The sequence below is a fragment of the Thunnus maccoyii genome, chromosome 4, assembly GCF_910596095.1.
Source record: "Thunnus maccoyii chromosome 4, fThuMac1.1, whole genome shotgun sequence".
Taxonomy (NCBI): Eukaryota; Metazoa; Chordata; class Actinopteri; order Scombriformes; family Scombridae; genus Thunnus; species Thunnus maccoyii.
In genome coordinates, this window is record NC_056536.1 from 4,006,699 (window position 1) to 4,020,459 (window position 13,761).

Genomic DNA, 13,761 nt, shown 5'->3' on the forward strand with positions numbered 1-13,761 from the left:
TGTGGTGTGTTTGCAAGCATGTGCAAGCAATGAGAGAGTTCCTCATGTCAAAAGAATTTAAACGAGTTTTAGCTGCAGGCACAGGGACCAGTGTAGGCAAGGATATCATTCTCCCTCCATGTTGAGATATGCAATAATATTTGTGTATTATTTGTGTAAGGGTCAAAACCCTTTCTGGTGTCTCTTGTTGAAGTCAACTGCATACATACTGTGTATGGAATCAAATGACGGTCATTAATATTCTGAGCTTGTGAAATGGATTGTGAATGTGTAAGTTTTGCAGCTGTAGAAATATTTTGTGTAAGTAATTAAAATATGTGCAGGATTTTTTTCAACAGTGAGGTTTCATAAAGTCTGAAAGATGGACACACAAATTTCCTACCTTTTGTGCAATAGTGAAGTTACATGAGAAATGGACACACAAATTTCCTACCTGTGTATGCAACGCTGAAGTTACAAGCTTCAAACTACGAAGCATGAGTACAAATTTTGACCCTGTTTTTACAGCTTAATCCGATTGGTCGAACACAGAGTCAATCTGTCCAATCAGAGGGCAGATGGTTCTGTTGCTTTCATCTCCCTCCAGGTCCTGATTTTTAAGATGGATGACAATACGGGCTCTCCTGCGAGGATGCCATAGATAATAATGGTAAGCATTAATGTGTTGTGTATTTATCTTGCAGTTAGTTTGCTGTTATTGTAAGGTGACTTTGTTGTCTAAATGCATATTTTCAAGTACAGGAAGGCTGCTTTATGTACCCAGAGTAGAACAGTAATGTAGCTTTCTGTTAGAAAATGTCTGCTAGCATTACCATAGTAGCAGCAGCAACGCTGGGAAGGAACTTGCTCAGCAAAATCAGGATTGTGGGCAGATTCTTCTAAAGAAATGACAAGTACTGCTGAGAGAGCCCCAACTGAGAAAGTGCTCCAATTTACTTCTCATGTGAAGACTCCTCTCTTCCCCACCGTGCCTTCGCATTATTGATTTGGCCATTACTACAGCTGTGTGTGCTCTGAATAGGGTGTTTCATATTTCATACATGGTGCACTGGGAACACCCTGAGGTTGCGGGCTATTGATTCAAGTGTGCTGTGAAATTGGATGAGACAGAGCGGTTTAAGGGATTTAAAGAAATGTCAAAGTTGGAGCTGACACATATGGGAAGGTCAGGGTTAGAGGTCATTTGTTATTATACACTTCGACAGTGTAGCTTATCTTTTGGCAGTAGATTCTTAAGTTAATTTTGGTGAAATAAACAGGTAGCTAATTTGATGGGATAGATTCTGGGTGGCACAGGAAATTATAACAGGGGCAGGGGTAATGTCAGGGCAGGGAGAGGTCTCAGTCAGGTGCAGTGTTTCTACATAGCATTCAGGCACAATGTTGAGTGGAGGTCACCCATGGTTTAGAAGCACTCAGAGCCCAACACACAATCACTGTACTTGTTCTGTCAGACGCATGAGATGGACAAGTGAAAAACACACCTGAAACGCTTTCTGTGTAGACATGGTGTTATACAGTATCTTGACTTAATCTAAATTAAATGAATATATAGACACTGCTTGTTTCTCTTCTACTAATGAGTACACTTTACTACACAACTAAAGCTGTTGCCTTCAAGTGTTCTTTTACATCTACATTTATAAAGCTTAGTAATACTTGTATTATTGATGGTGTTCCTAATATTTTGTCCACTTCAATAACATATGAGGGGGGTAAAATATTAGGAATACTTTTTAATGTGGTGCACTCCATAACACCACCACCATCCACTATGACCTCAATAATAAACATAAAGTAGAATTATCACCTTTTGGACAATACACATATACACAGACGGGTGACAAATTAAAGGAAAAACTGGTATAGCTCTGAATGCTTGACTCATACAGTGAGGGGATCTGGTGTCCATTATGTTGTGGGGGGCATTTTCCTGGCATGGTTTGGGCCCACTTGTCCCCTTAGAGGGAAGGGTCACTGCAAATTAATACAAAGTTATTCATCACCTTCATCCTATGATGGAACATTTCTATCCTGATGAGAGTGGTCTCTTCCAGGATGACAGTGCCCCAATTCACAGGGCATGAGGGGTCACTGAATGGTTTGATGAGTATGAAAATGATGTGAATCATAGGTTATGGCCTTCGCAGTCACCAGATCTCAACGCAATTGAACACCTATGGGAGATTTTGGACTGACGTGTTAGACAGCGCTTTCCACCACCATCATCAAAACACCAAATGAGGGAATATCATTTTGAAGAATGGTTCTCCTCAGCCTTGGCAAGTCTCTGGAACTCTTATGGAGGGATGAACACCTTCAGGGTGATTAAAGACCCCTCCGCTTCGTGTCAGTGTCCTGCATCACCCTGTCGGGATTCTTTTCACAATAATGACCAGCTCACTGTACATTATCCCTTACTTACATAGCCGCAGGACCACGTCTTCAGTAGGGAGTGTTCTCAACCCCCACCCTAAATAAAAAAGAAAATTTGCTTGAACAAAAATACATTATCATGGTATTATAATATTTGTATGCATATTTGTATGTGTATGTTGCCACACATACCAAAACTTTTGACTGTTACTGTACAGCTTCAGCCCAAAAGCACATGGGGACCTTTATAACCATTACATGTTGACAGCACCAAACAACATAAAAATGGCATAGTTTGGCAATCTACTTAAGTCATCAGTGACCTACGCTGGCATAGTATTGAGTTGCCACCATAGACTTTATGGATTAGATCGATGTAGTGAGGTGTGATGATGACGACACATTGGTTTCTTTGGAGCCAGTTTGAAGCCCAGAGTTGCAGCTTATGGTCAGTGCCATCTTTTCTATTTGGAGCCAGGACCTTCCAAATAAGCAATACAGGTGCCTTTCACACTCTGGAAGCATGCCCCGCTTCCTTGGCCCAAAGCTAATGCTAGCTTACTGGCAACATTGAGCGCTGCACACTTGGGCTAATGTTAGTTACATTTAACATCAAGTGATTTATATATGCTCCTGGTGTCTCTTTGTGGAGCAGATCAGCCATAAGTAAATAATCATCATTATCATCATACGCAGCAGTGCCCGAGTCATACTATTGCATCCTACCTCTCTGTGGCTTGCTCTCCACACTGTGCGTGTTAATGAAGTGACTGCCACAGCTGTTTGCTTAGTGCTCAAATTTATCACACTTTGCCCTCATGAGGAGAGTAATTTTGTTAAGTTGAGACTCATATTTGAATGTATACTATGTATGTAATTACACTGACCTTTCAGGCTGCTTGTGTTTGTGTGTTGTGGAGGAGGAAGATGATTATACATATTAAGTTGCTCAATGAATTAACGCCTGTGTGCATTTGTATCAGCAACACTGATGTATCTCAGGGGCGTGTGGTAGTATGTACACTATCTACCTTGAAGTTATGAAGGCGAAGCAGTTAGTCTAGACACTGCTCATACTGGCAACAAACAGATTGAGTATGGGAAATAAACATTTCTTATGGGTAATGATTTCCTCTGAAGCGAGGAGAAGGAACTGGTGACACTGAAATGGAGAACTTAATCTCACACTGGCACACAACAATCCTGAGCCCTTGATAGAGGCAGGAGATTTCTACTGATTGATCCTCTCTGTTTTTAAATTTTTCAGTGTACAGCCACAAAGGGAAACTGTTTGGAATAATGAAAAGCTTTGTTTGTATACCTCAAACAAGAAGACTCATTTTAATCTAAATGCATGAGGCAATAGTCAATAAAAACAATCAACAGACCACTGAAAGGATGCTTGAGGGGTGTCATTATACTTTCATTAGCTCAAAAAGGTCTTTGTATTTCACAGACGTGGTGGAACATTGCCATAATGAGAGTCCATCTACATCTGAGTCTGCCCTTTTTTAAGGCGCTTCATATAATGCTACTGAGTCTCTAATGTCAGGGAATACAGTACAGATATTAAGAAAAATTTGGACAGCCTCAGTAGGACAATAGGCCTGCTCAGAAGCAGACCTCCTGCATGTCTCCAGTATCCACAACAGCTGAGGACACTTGTGTCATGGTTCTGTCACTGACTCTAGAGACTCTTGTGAGTGTGTCTTTGAATTCCTTGGTTTCCATTATCCATCAGATGCCCTCCAGACTTTTTCTATTTTGTGAAGAATGGATTCATGGGTTGGGGATTCAGTGTTCTTTGGGTTTTCTGTGTTACACATATGTTGCCTGGTCATTTGGTTGAGCTCGTTTGTTATTTGACTTTGGGGGACTTTCTTGTATTCTTGGTTTGATTGTGATTTGAATGTTGTGTGCTCTGGGATTTGGTTTGCTTTGTGTTTCCCTAACATGTTCCTTCACTGTGTTCATGTGCCCCCCCTCTCACCTGCCCTGCATTACTCTTATTAGCCCTGCCCTGCTCTGTGTTTTCCCCACACCTGCCCTGTATTAGCCTCGTCAGTCCTGCCCTGCCCTACTGTCTTCCCCAGACTATCAGCTCCCAGCCTGCCCTTGTGTTGTGCCATCTGTTCCTTGTTGTCTGATTACTTCAGTTCGTATCTAAGTTCAGTTTTCTGTTCAGTCCTTGTTGAGTTGTCTGTTATGTTCAGCAAGTCTATTCTGTTCTGTTCATCCTGCTAAGTGGCCTGTTTCAGAAAGCGGATTTAGTGAAAACTCTGAATTTGTTAACCCTGAGATGAGGGAAACTCTGGGTTTTCAGTTTCAGAAAGAGAGTTAACTTAAACATGGGGTCAGTTACCGCAGTAACTGACTCTCTGAACCTAACTTGCTCGCTGGCAGGTTTTCTTCAACAAACCCTGAGTTTCTCTCTGTCTCCTCCCTCTTACATAACCAGACACGCTGTTTAATTTCCTGATTCATTCAGTCCATATCAAAGCACATTCATTAACGGAAGTTTACTGTCTGTCAGAATCTAAATCATGGTTGGATATTAGTTTAGTTACTCAGGACTTTCTAAAGTTACCGCTTTTATGTGCATCAGTCATTTCTTCGAACAGCGTTTTTTTTTTTTCTCTCACTTTCAGATATTACACAGTGTGAATTCATCCTCAGCTTAGAATAAAACCTCTGCATGTCCTTCTGTTATAACTCTGTGACTCTGTGCACAAGACATCTGTTAGTTTGTTAGAGTAGCTCCTGTGCTGAAATCTTTATTGCACATAATGTGTAATCTCAGTTTTAAATTTAAACAATTGGTATGAAGCTTTAGACATGTGGGATCAATAATTATCTTTATCACTCATGATATGATTGGTCGCACTGATGGAACATTATTCCTATAATATTGGAGATTATATGTTAATATGCTAAGTGAGATTTTTAATCTTAACATGTTTTAACAGCATTTCAGTGACAATATTGAAATTTACTACATTTGTTGAAGCAGCTGAAATAAAGTCACTGAATGTTGTTGAGCTGATATACAAATAGAGGTCTAAAAAATTTTTAAATATTCTGTATTGTAACCTCGACGCCTTTTCAAGTACAAATCAGCAAACACATTATTACTGATCATAGCTGCAGCCTGATACACAGATTCCACTTTATCATCATTAAGGAAGTGTAAGTCTGCTAAATGATGAATTAATGGACAACACTGAGTAAAATTTTTCCCAATTATCTTTTCTTTTTTTTTTTTAAGATAAATGTGCAGCGTCCACACACACATGCATTCATATTCTCTACGTCCACTTAACTAAAATGGACGCTCTGCCTTTTATTTACCTGTTACCATGGTGACTCATAGTATCGGGGCTCCATTGATGATGCTTTTTTTATTCATCACACATGTGCTTAACTCAGAGTGAACATACTCAGAGTTGATTGAACTGAAAACTGAAACCAAAAACTCTGAGTTTCCCATCTCAGGGTTCATCAACTCAGAGTTCAGGGTTTGACTCAGAGTTTGCTGAACGTGCTCTCTGAAACAGGCCCCAGCTCAGCCAGCTTTTGTGTTTTTGCCTGCTGCTTCCCAGAAATAAAAGTGGTTTTCTTCAGTCCTGCTTTTGGTTTCTGCATTTGGCCCAACTGCTCTGCAATGTGTGACAACTTGAGCATTAGAGGAGACAGTGAATTATCATCTAAAAAGCTAATGGTTAAAACAAGTAATGGTTGGGAATAATCAGTAAAATCAGTATATACATGTGGTTGTGAATGATTTATATTGTGATTGTGTGACTAGAAATGAATGTGTTAATCAGTAAACAGACATAATAACTTGGTAATGATGATGAAGAAATAATTTGGCAGAATGGATAATTAAGACAGGCCTGTGCTGATTTAAAAGAAATTTGATGTTTATTCTTAATGTTTAGGAGGTGCTGTGTGCTGTGACCATTAGGAAAGAGGAACTCTGACCGGATGTGAAGCAACGTTGTATGTATATGGCAAAAAGTTAGTCCAAGGTAGGAGAGAGAGATTAATGCATATACAGATTTTCTCAGCCCACTATTTTTCATCATGCAATTTCATCTGTATTGGACAATTCCAACAAGTCCTCTAAATAAAATAACAAAAATTAAATACATTTTGTGATGTGACACTATGGTTTAGGTCTGGTTAGGTTTAGAAAACAATCATGGTTTGGGTTAAAATTGCATTTGTCGTCATTGTTACAATCATATCCATGTAGTTAGGGCCAGGGGAGAGATTGTAAACATAAACATACTTGTTGCACTTGCTGAAATTCTTGGTAGGACTGTCTTGTCAATTCTGCACCTCCATGATTTGTGCTGAGTATCAATGGAGGAAATAGGGTGCACTTTATATAGGGGAGTAATTAAGGGGGAACTCCATTGATTGTACACATCAAAATGTGTTTCCAGGTGTTGAGAAGCACTACTCTACTACTACTGAAATTTTTATAAAATTAAATAATTTTGCGGCTCCAGAGGGAGCTGCATGTCTAATCATTTGCCTCAAGTGACTTGAGGCAGCATCGGTTGGGGCTGATGATTGCAAGTTTGAAAATGAAACAAATGTGGGGGTGTGGGGGTGGAAGAAGTGAGATTACCAGACCTCTATAGCCCACTCATCATCTCTGCTGGAGGCTGCATTAGCAGTTGCTAGCATAAGACATCCGAATCTGTACAGCCAAGTCAATCGAATTTAGTTGAATTATGGGTAAGAATGCATGGAATAAAAAACATCTCTGGTTCTGCTGTATTTTTTAACCGTCTTTTTTTCCAGTCGAAATTGGACCAATTTTACAAGTTTTCTCTGTGAAAAATGTAGTTTGTTTAATCAGATTGTGATAAGGTTCCATGACTTTGTCCACACGGGGCATCTGAAAACACAAAACAAATTTTGATTATTTTCATTAAATTTTGGGTGTTTTTATTTAACTTCAAAAATGACTGGTCTTTAGAAATTTATGTGTGAGACTACATTTAGTGTATAAAATTGAGTTCAGGCACATGCCCATTCATCAGATGGACACACTTCTTCTCCCAACCCCCCACATGCATGTGTTCGAGCATGCGCGCACACACACACACACACACACACACACACACACACACACACACCTACCTCAGTCCCCTTCTTGGCTTCCATGGCAACCCCCATGGGCACCTTTCCCCAATAGAATCTTTCCTCCAACATGTGTTTGAGAACACACAGAATGATAGATTGTGAACATTTTTATGTTTTTGCTGTTGTTGTTAGTAATACTGTTAATGTGTTCAGACATTAACTTTGTAATATTGGAGAGTTTTCATGCATAGTTTTGGGCCTACCCATAGGAGAGCAAAATCCAAGAGATCTCATAATAGTTTCTTTCTTTTTTTCTAGATATAAATGAGCTATTTTTAAGACAAAGGTGAGACCAAAGGCTTTTTCTCCTACTTCTCAAATTCATCTCAGAAGAAACAACCACATATAACTCATCTGTGTCTTACTCTTATCAAAAAAGAGATCTCTAAATGATCTTAAACAAGTGTAATTTAAGTCTCCTTAACATGGATCAAAGAAAGCTCCAAGAAAACTCTGCGATGACTCCTAGGATCTCATGATTCTTCCCATATGTCTCAGTTTTGTCTTAGGGACCCCAGTGTTACTCCTCATTCAGCCGAACAGACTGGAGTAAGTTAGCAGGCACAGAGAGCAAGCTCGGAGGAAGGCTGGCTCAGAAAAAAATGGTCAAATTGGTCACATAGGCTGTCTCTTCACTTCAGCTTCACTGATTGGTGGTTGACTGCACGAGTGACCAAATAACATACAAATGTCAGTAGGCAGTGGCACACCCCTATTTGGACCATTTACTTTTGAGTGGCTACGGTAGCTTAAGTTGAGGAGTGAAGTTGTAGCTAAGTTTCCAACTTTTTACATATAGTTGTCTAACTGTCGACAGTAGTATGCATTAACGCCCTTGATTTAAAACAAAACAAACAAAAAACAAACTCTTGTTTATTTGTTTGTTTGGTAATGCTCCTGTTACATCTTAAAAGTTATTACGGGTTCATAAAGATCATTTTGTGTACACATCTAGTAAGTTAAATGTGTAACACTAACTCTGTTAGCTTTGCCATTTGCTAGGATATAAACAGCACAAAAAGTAAGGAAATTTGTGTTTGGTAGATTATTTCTTTGTTGTAACAATGCTTCTTGGCAATAAATCTTATACCGTTGGAAATCCTGTTTATTTCCCTTTTTAAATTGTGCCACATTTGTAAGGAACATGCATTTGTGGGATGAGCAGCAGAGCGGAGTATGTGGGTTGCGCCCATGAAAAATTTGCCATATCTTCTCTGCCAATGCCAAACAGCTTATTTTGCTGTTGCTATTGACTTGTTTTGAGCTTCTGGTACCCCCTGGTGTGTGAGCATGGGCCCTGCTACAGTGGTCAGTAGGTGTCTGTGTGGTAGTTAAGAATTTGAAAATAATTAGATTTTTCAGAAACATGATTTTATTTCTCTTCAGAGTTATGCAATTATATGTCTTATATATTCTATTTCCTTAATACATAATTTTATTGTTATTTCAGTTATGTTGCTAAGGTTATTACTGTGGAGAATATCCAGCCAGAATGTAAACCGTACAAATAGGTAATGTGTATTCTTTTTCTGGGTTGATTGTGCGTCGATCTATTGGTAATGCCTCATGACTCCAGTAGGGGGAATCGCGCTCTCTGCCTCCACTCAATACAAACGAGTGAAAACGAGAGAAGTGTGCGGGTTTCTTCATCCCTCTTCCCTCACTATTTTCCCTGTTTTAAGGTAATTACCGTATTTAAAGCACTATAAACTTAGCGATACACATTGTTGATACTTATTTCGTCATTGTTGTTCATTGCGAGCGAAAGAGGTGAATTTTGTACTTTTATATTGTTAAAGAGTTTCGGGCTAACTCATTCACTGTGTAAGCTAGCTACTGCTATTGTCCCAATGTAGCATCCGACTGTTGTTCCGCCATTTTCTGCATTTAAGTTTGTCTGTAAGGTTTAAAAACATTTTATTATGGTAAAAGGTCAGTTCATGTGTTAGGTACAATATGAAAGTTAAGAAGGTAAATGTATTTCATTTAAGTTACAGTTTATGTTGGTTCAAAATATAATTTACATTATTTAGAAAAAAACAGAGGATAACTTAGGAACTTGTGGAAACTGTGGTCCTGAGACTGAGTGTATTCCGACTGAGAAAATATGTGAATTTGGTTGTACTGTACATAATTAAGACTCAATACAAACGAGTGAAAACGAGAGAAGTGTGCGGGTTTCTTCATCCCTCTTCCCTCACTATTTTCCCTGTTTTAAGGGCACAACATCTGCTCCAATCACATGCCACGTTTGACTGATCTGGATAGGGCAACTTCAAGCTGATGTTCCGCAAAACTAAATTGCGGCATTATTTGGAGTGAGCCCTTGTACTATCTCCAAAGTGAAGGCCGAATTCCATATAACGGGGGATGTCAGAGACAGGCCGCGAAGTGGGTGTCCCAAGAAGACGACACCCATTTCCTCACCCTGTCAGCACTTAGGTACTGTAGGCTGTCTTCTACAGATTTGCAGTCAAGGTTTGCAGGATGATATGGCTCCCTGCCCAGACAATCTGGAACAGACTGCACGCAGCCAATCTCCGGTCTCATATGGCTGCCAGGAGGCCTGCCATTACTGCCCTTCACCGTCAGGCCTGTTTGCGCTAGTGTTGGCAACACGTGCACTGACACCTGAACATGTGGAGGAACATTATGTTCAGCGATGAGTCCAGATTCTGCCTACAGCAGTTGGGTTGTAGGGTCAAAGTGTGGAGAAGATGCGGAGAACACTATGCTGATTGCTGCACCAATAGAGTAACATCTTTTGGTGGAGGTAGTGTGATGGTATGGGGCAGCATCTCCTTCGCTGGAAAAACGAGGCTTGTCATCATTGGAGGCAATCTCAATGCAGAGAGATATCAAGATGAGATTCTGCAACCAGTGGCAATCCCATGTCTCCACAGTGTGGGACTGAACTCTATCCTCCAAGATGACAACATTCGCCCCCACAGAGCGGGGTTTATCAGAGACTACCTCCAGAATTTGGGAGTGGAGAGGATGGAATGGCCTGCCAGCAGTCCTGACCTCAACCCCATTGAACACTTGTGGGATCAGCTTGGGCATGCTGTTTGTGTCAGAGTGACCAACACAACCACGTTGGCTGACTTGCAGCAAATGCTGGTTGAAGAATGGGATGCTTATCCCACAGCAGTGTGTGACCAGGCTGGTGACCAGCATGAGGAGGAGGTGCCAGGCTGTTTTGGCTGTGTATGGTTCTTCCACACGCTACCATCTGTTTGTTAAATGAATAAATTGTTAAATTGCCAATATGTCTTTTTTCTTCAAACTTCAATCATCCAATCCACCAAACACCAAACAAGAGTCAATGGCAGAATACGCTGTTTGGCATTGGCAGAGAAGATTTGGCATATTTTTCATGGGTGCAACCCACATACTCAGCTCTGCTGCTCATCCCACAAATGCATGTTCCTTACAAATGTGGCACCATTTAAAAGGGAAATAAACAGGATTTCCAACGGTATAAGATTTATTACCAAGAAGCATTGTTACAACAAAGAAATAATCTACCAAACACAAATTTCCTTACTTTTTGTGTGCTAAGTTTATTTATTTATTTATTTACTCATATATATATTAAAAAAATCCCTCCCTCCCTCCCGCTTGTTCCTCAAGCTCGGGTCCTCTACCAGAGGCCTGGGAGTTTGAGGGTTCTGTGCAGTATCTTAGCTGTTCCTAGAACTGCAATCTTCTGGACAGAGACCTCAGATGTTGTACCTGGAATATGCTGGAGCCAGCTCTCGTGTTCCTTCTTCCTGATGTTGCTGTCGCTTGGGATTGCTACGTCTATCACTACTGCCTTCTTCTGTTGTTTGTCGATCAACACGATGTCCAGTTGGTTAGCCATCACCAGCTTGTCAGTCTGGATCTGGAAGACCCACAGGATCTTGGCTTGGTCATTCTCAACCACCTTAGGAGGTGTCTTCCATTCTGACCTTGGGACTTCCAGCCCATACTCAGTGCATATGTTCCTGTACACTATGCCAGCCACTTGATTATGGCGTTCCATGTACGCTGTTCCTGCCTGCATCTTACACCCTGCTATTATGTGCTGAACTGTCTCAGGAGCATCTTTGCACAGCCTGCACCTGGGGTCCTGTCTGGTGTGGTAGATCCCCGCCTCTATTGATCTTGTACTGAGTGCCTGTTCTTGTGCTGCCATGATTAGTGCTTCTGTGCTGTCTTTCAGTCCAGCCTTTTCCAGCCACTGGTAGGATTTCTTGATATCATCCACTTCTTCTATCTGTCGGTGGTACATGCTGTGTAGGGGCTTGTCCCTCCATGATGGTTCCTCCTCCTCCCAATCATCGGGTTTCTGCTGTCTGAGGTATTCACTTAGTAGTTCATCTTTGGGGGCCATCTTCCTGATGTATTCCTGGATGTTGGTTGTTTCATCCTGGACAGTGGCTCTGACGCTCACCAGTCCTTGGCCTCCCTCATTCCGCTTAGTGTACAGTCTCAGGGTGCTGGACTTGGGATGAGAACCTCCATGCATTGTGAGGAGCTTTCTTGTCTTGATATCAGTGGCCTCTATCTCCTCCTTTGGCCAGCTTATTATACCAGCGGGGTATCTGATGACTGGCAGGGCATACATGTCGATGGCTCGTATCTTGTTCTTCCCATTCAGCCAACTTTTCAGGACCTGCCTTACTCTGTGTAGGTATTTGGCTGTGGCTGACTTGTGTAGGTATTTGGCTGACTTCTACATATATATATATATATATATATATATATATATATATATATATATATATATATATATATATATATATATATATATATAATTAAAAAAATTAAATAAAAAAAAAACGTGAAGTGTTAGTAAGGTGAACTGTTTTAAAAGATATTCTTCTGGCTTTTATATTGCTTATAACATGTCATGGAATTTTACTTGGTTGGAAATCACTTTTGCCTCCAATCTTCTCTAAATGGTTTAAAGATATAATTCTTTTTGTTAATTTGTGGAACTTTTCTCTCACAGGCTCATCATTTTGCTGTGTTTTGTATTTTTCCTGTTTTATCACTGTAGTCTTTTGCTCTTGTTCCTTTTTAGTTCTTTTTCATGCCTGTCATTCATTATTGTCTCCACTCCTTTGGCCAGGTTTCTCCTGTAATCTGTATTTTTTTAGACAGTAAAACGCAGTTTGTGCAGCTCTGGTGTCTCACCCAGATGTCCATTTCAGGTAGAGAGGTTAAATATCAACACACTGGATTTCCTACCGCAGAGATCCAATAACAACAGTTTCCGTTGGAGTAAATTGTTGGACAATGAGTTATTTATATCTTCAACACATTCAAACAACTACTTAAAAGAGCTCAGGTTTCCAGGGAACAGGGACCTTTTTGGACAGAGGAAGTCATGTGGGCACAGATGGCTTATGAAAAAGGGAAGTAAATTATATTTTTCTGAGAAAGCAGTAGCTTCATAACCAATGTTGTCTGACAAACCAAGTCCTGGGTCAAAGGACAGGAAACAGATTTCACACTCTTTTTGTCAGCAAAATCTAAGTCACATAGTTGGTTTTGTCATGTTAACCTGTTAGAGCTGAAAATGAAATCCTACAGTATGAGTATTCATAGCCTTTCCTTTAGGATGTAATACTATAATAAGTCTGATTTATTAGCCGAAGTTTAGATTTGGGAAAAGGAGATCAGATCAGAGCTGGATATTCTTTTGTTCACTAGACCCTGTCTCCCAACATTATCAGTATCATTTGTCTGTTGAATCATCAATTTCAGTCCAGTTTTCAATTAAAGTATTCATTTATTTAGGTACACAAATAATAAAACACAAGTGTAAGTTTTGTAGGTTGTGTTTCAAGGCACATTCTGTTGAAATGCTTCAGTCCGTCTGTAATAACTGGCTCCAAACTAGTTGTGATGTCAGAAATCATGCTCAAATGTACATGCCTTGAACTCGGATTTTTGGTAAGGACAGATAATCTTTCCTCCTTCAGCAGATCAATGTGAAAACAAACTCTGCATATACATTCTGCACAGTGAAGAGAACAACATCCAACTGAAGGAACAAGGAGAAAAACACATTTGAGTGGAGTGACTTGAGTGGGGGTTTTTGGTGTTTGTTTATAAAATATCACCTTTCTATTACTGTAGTTTTTTCCCATTATTGGGGGTAGTAATGTTGAGCCATACAGTGAGCAGGTGAGCTGCATTGGCGCAATTCAACTGTTGAGGGGGGAGTAACAAACA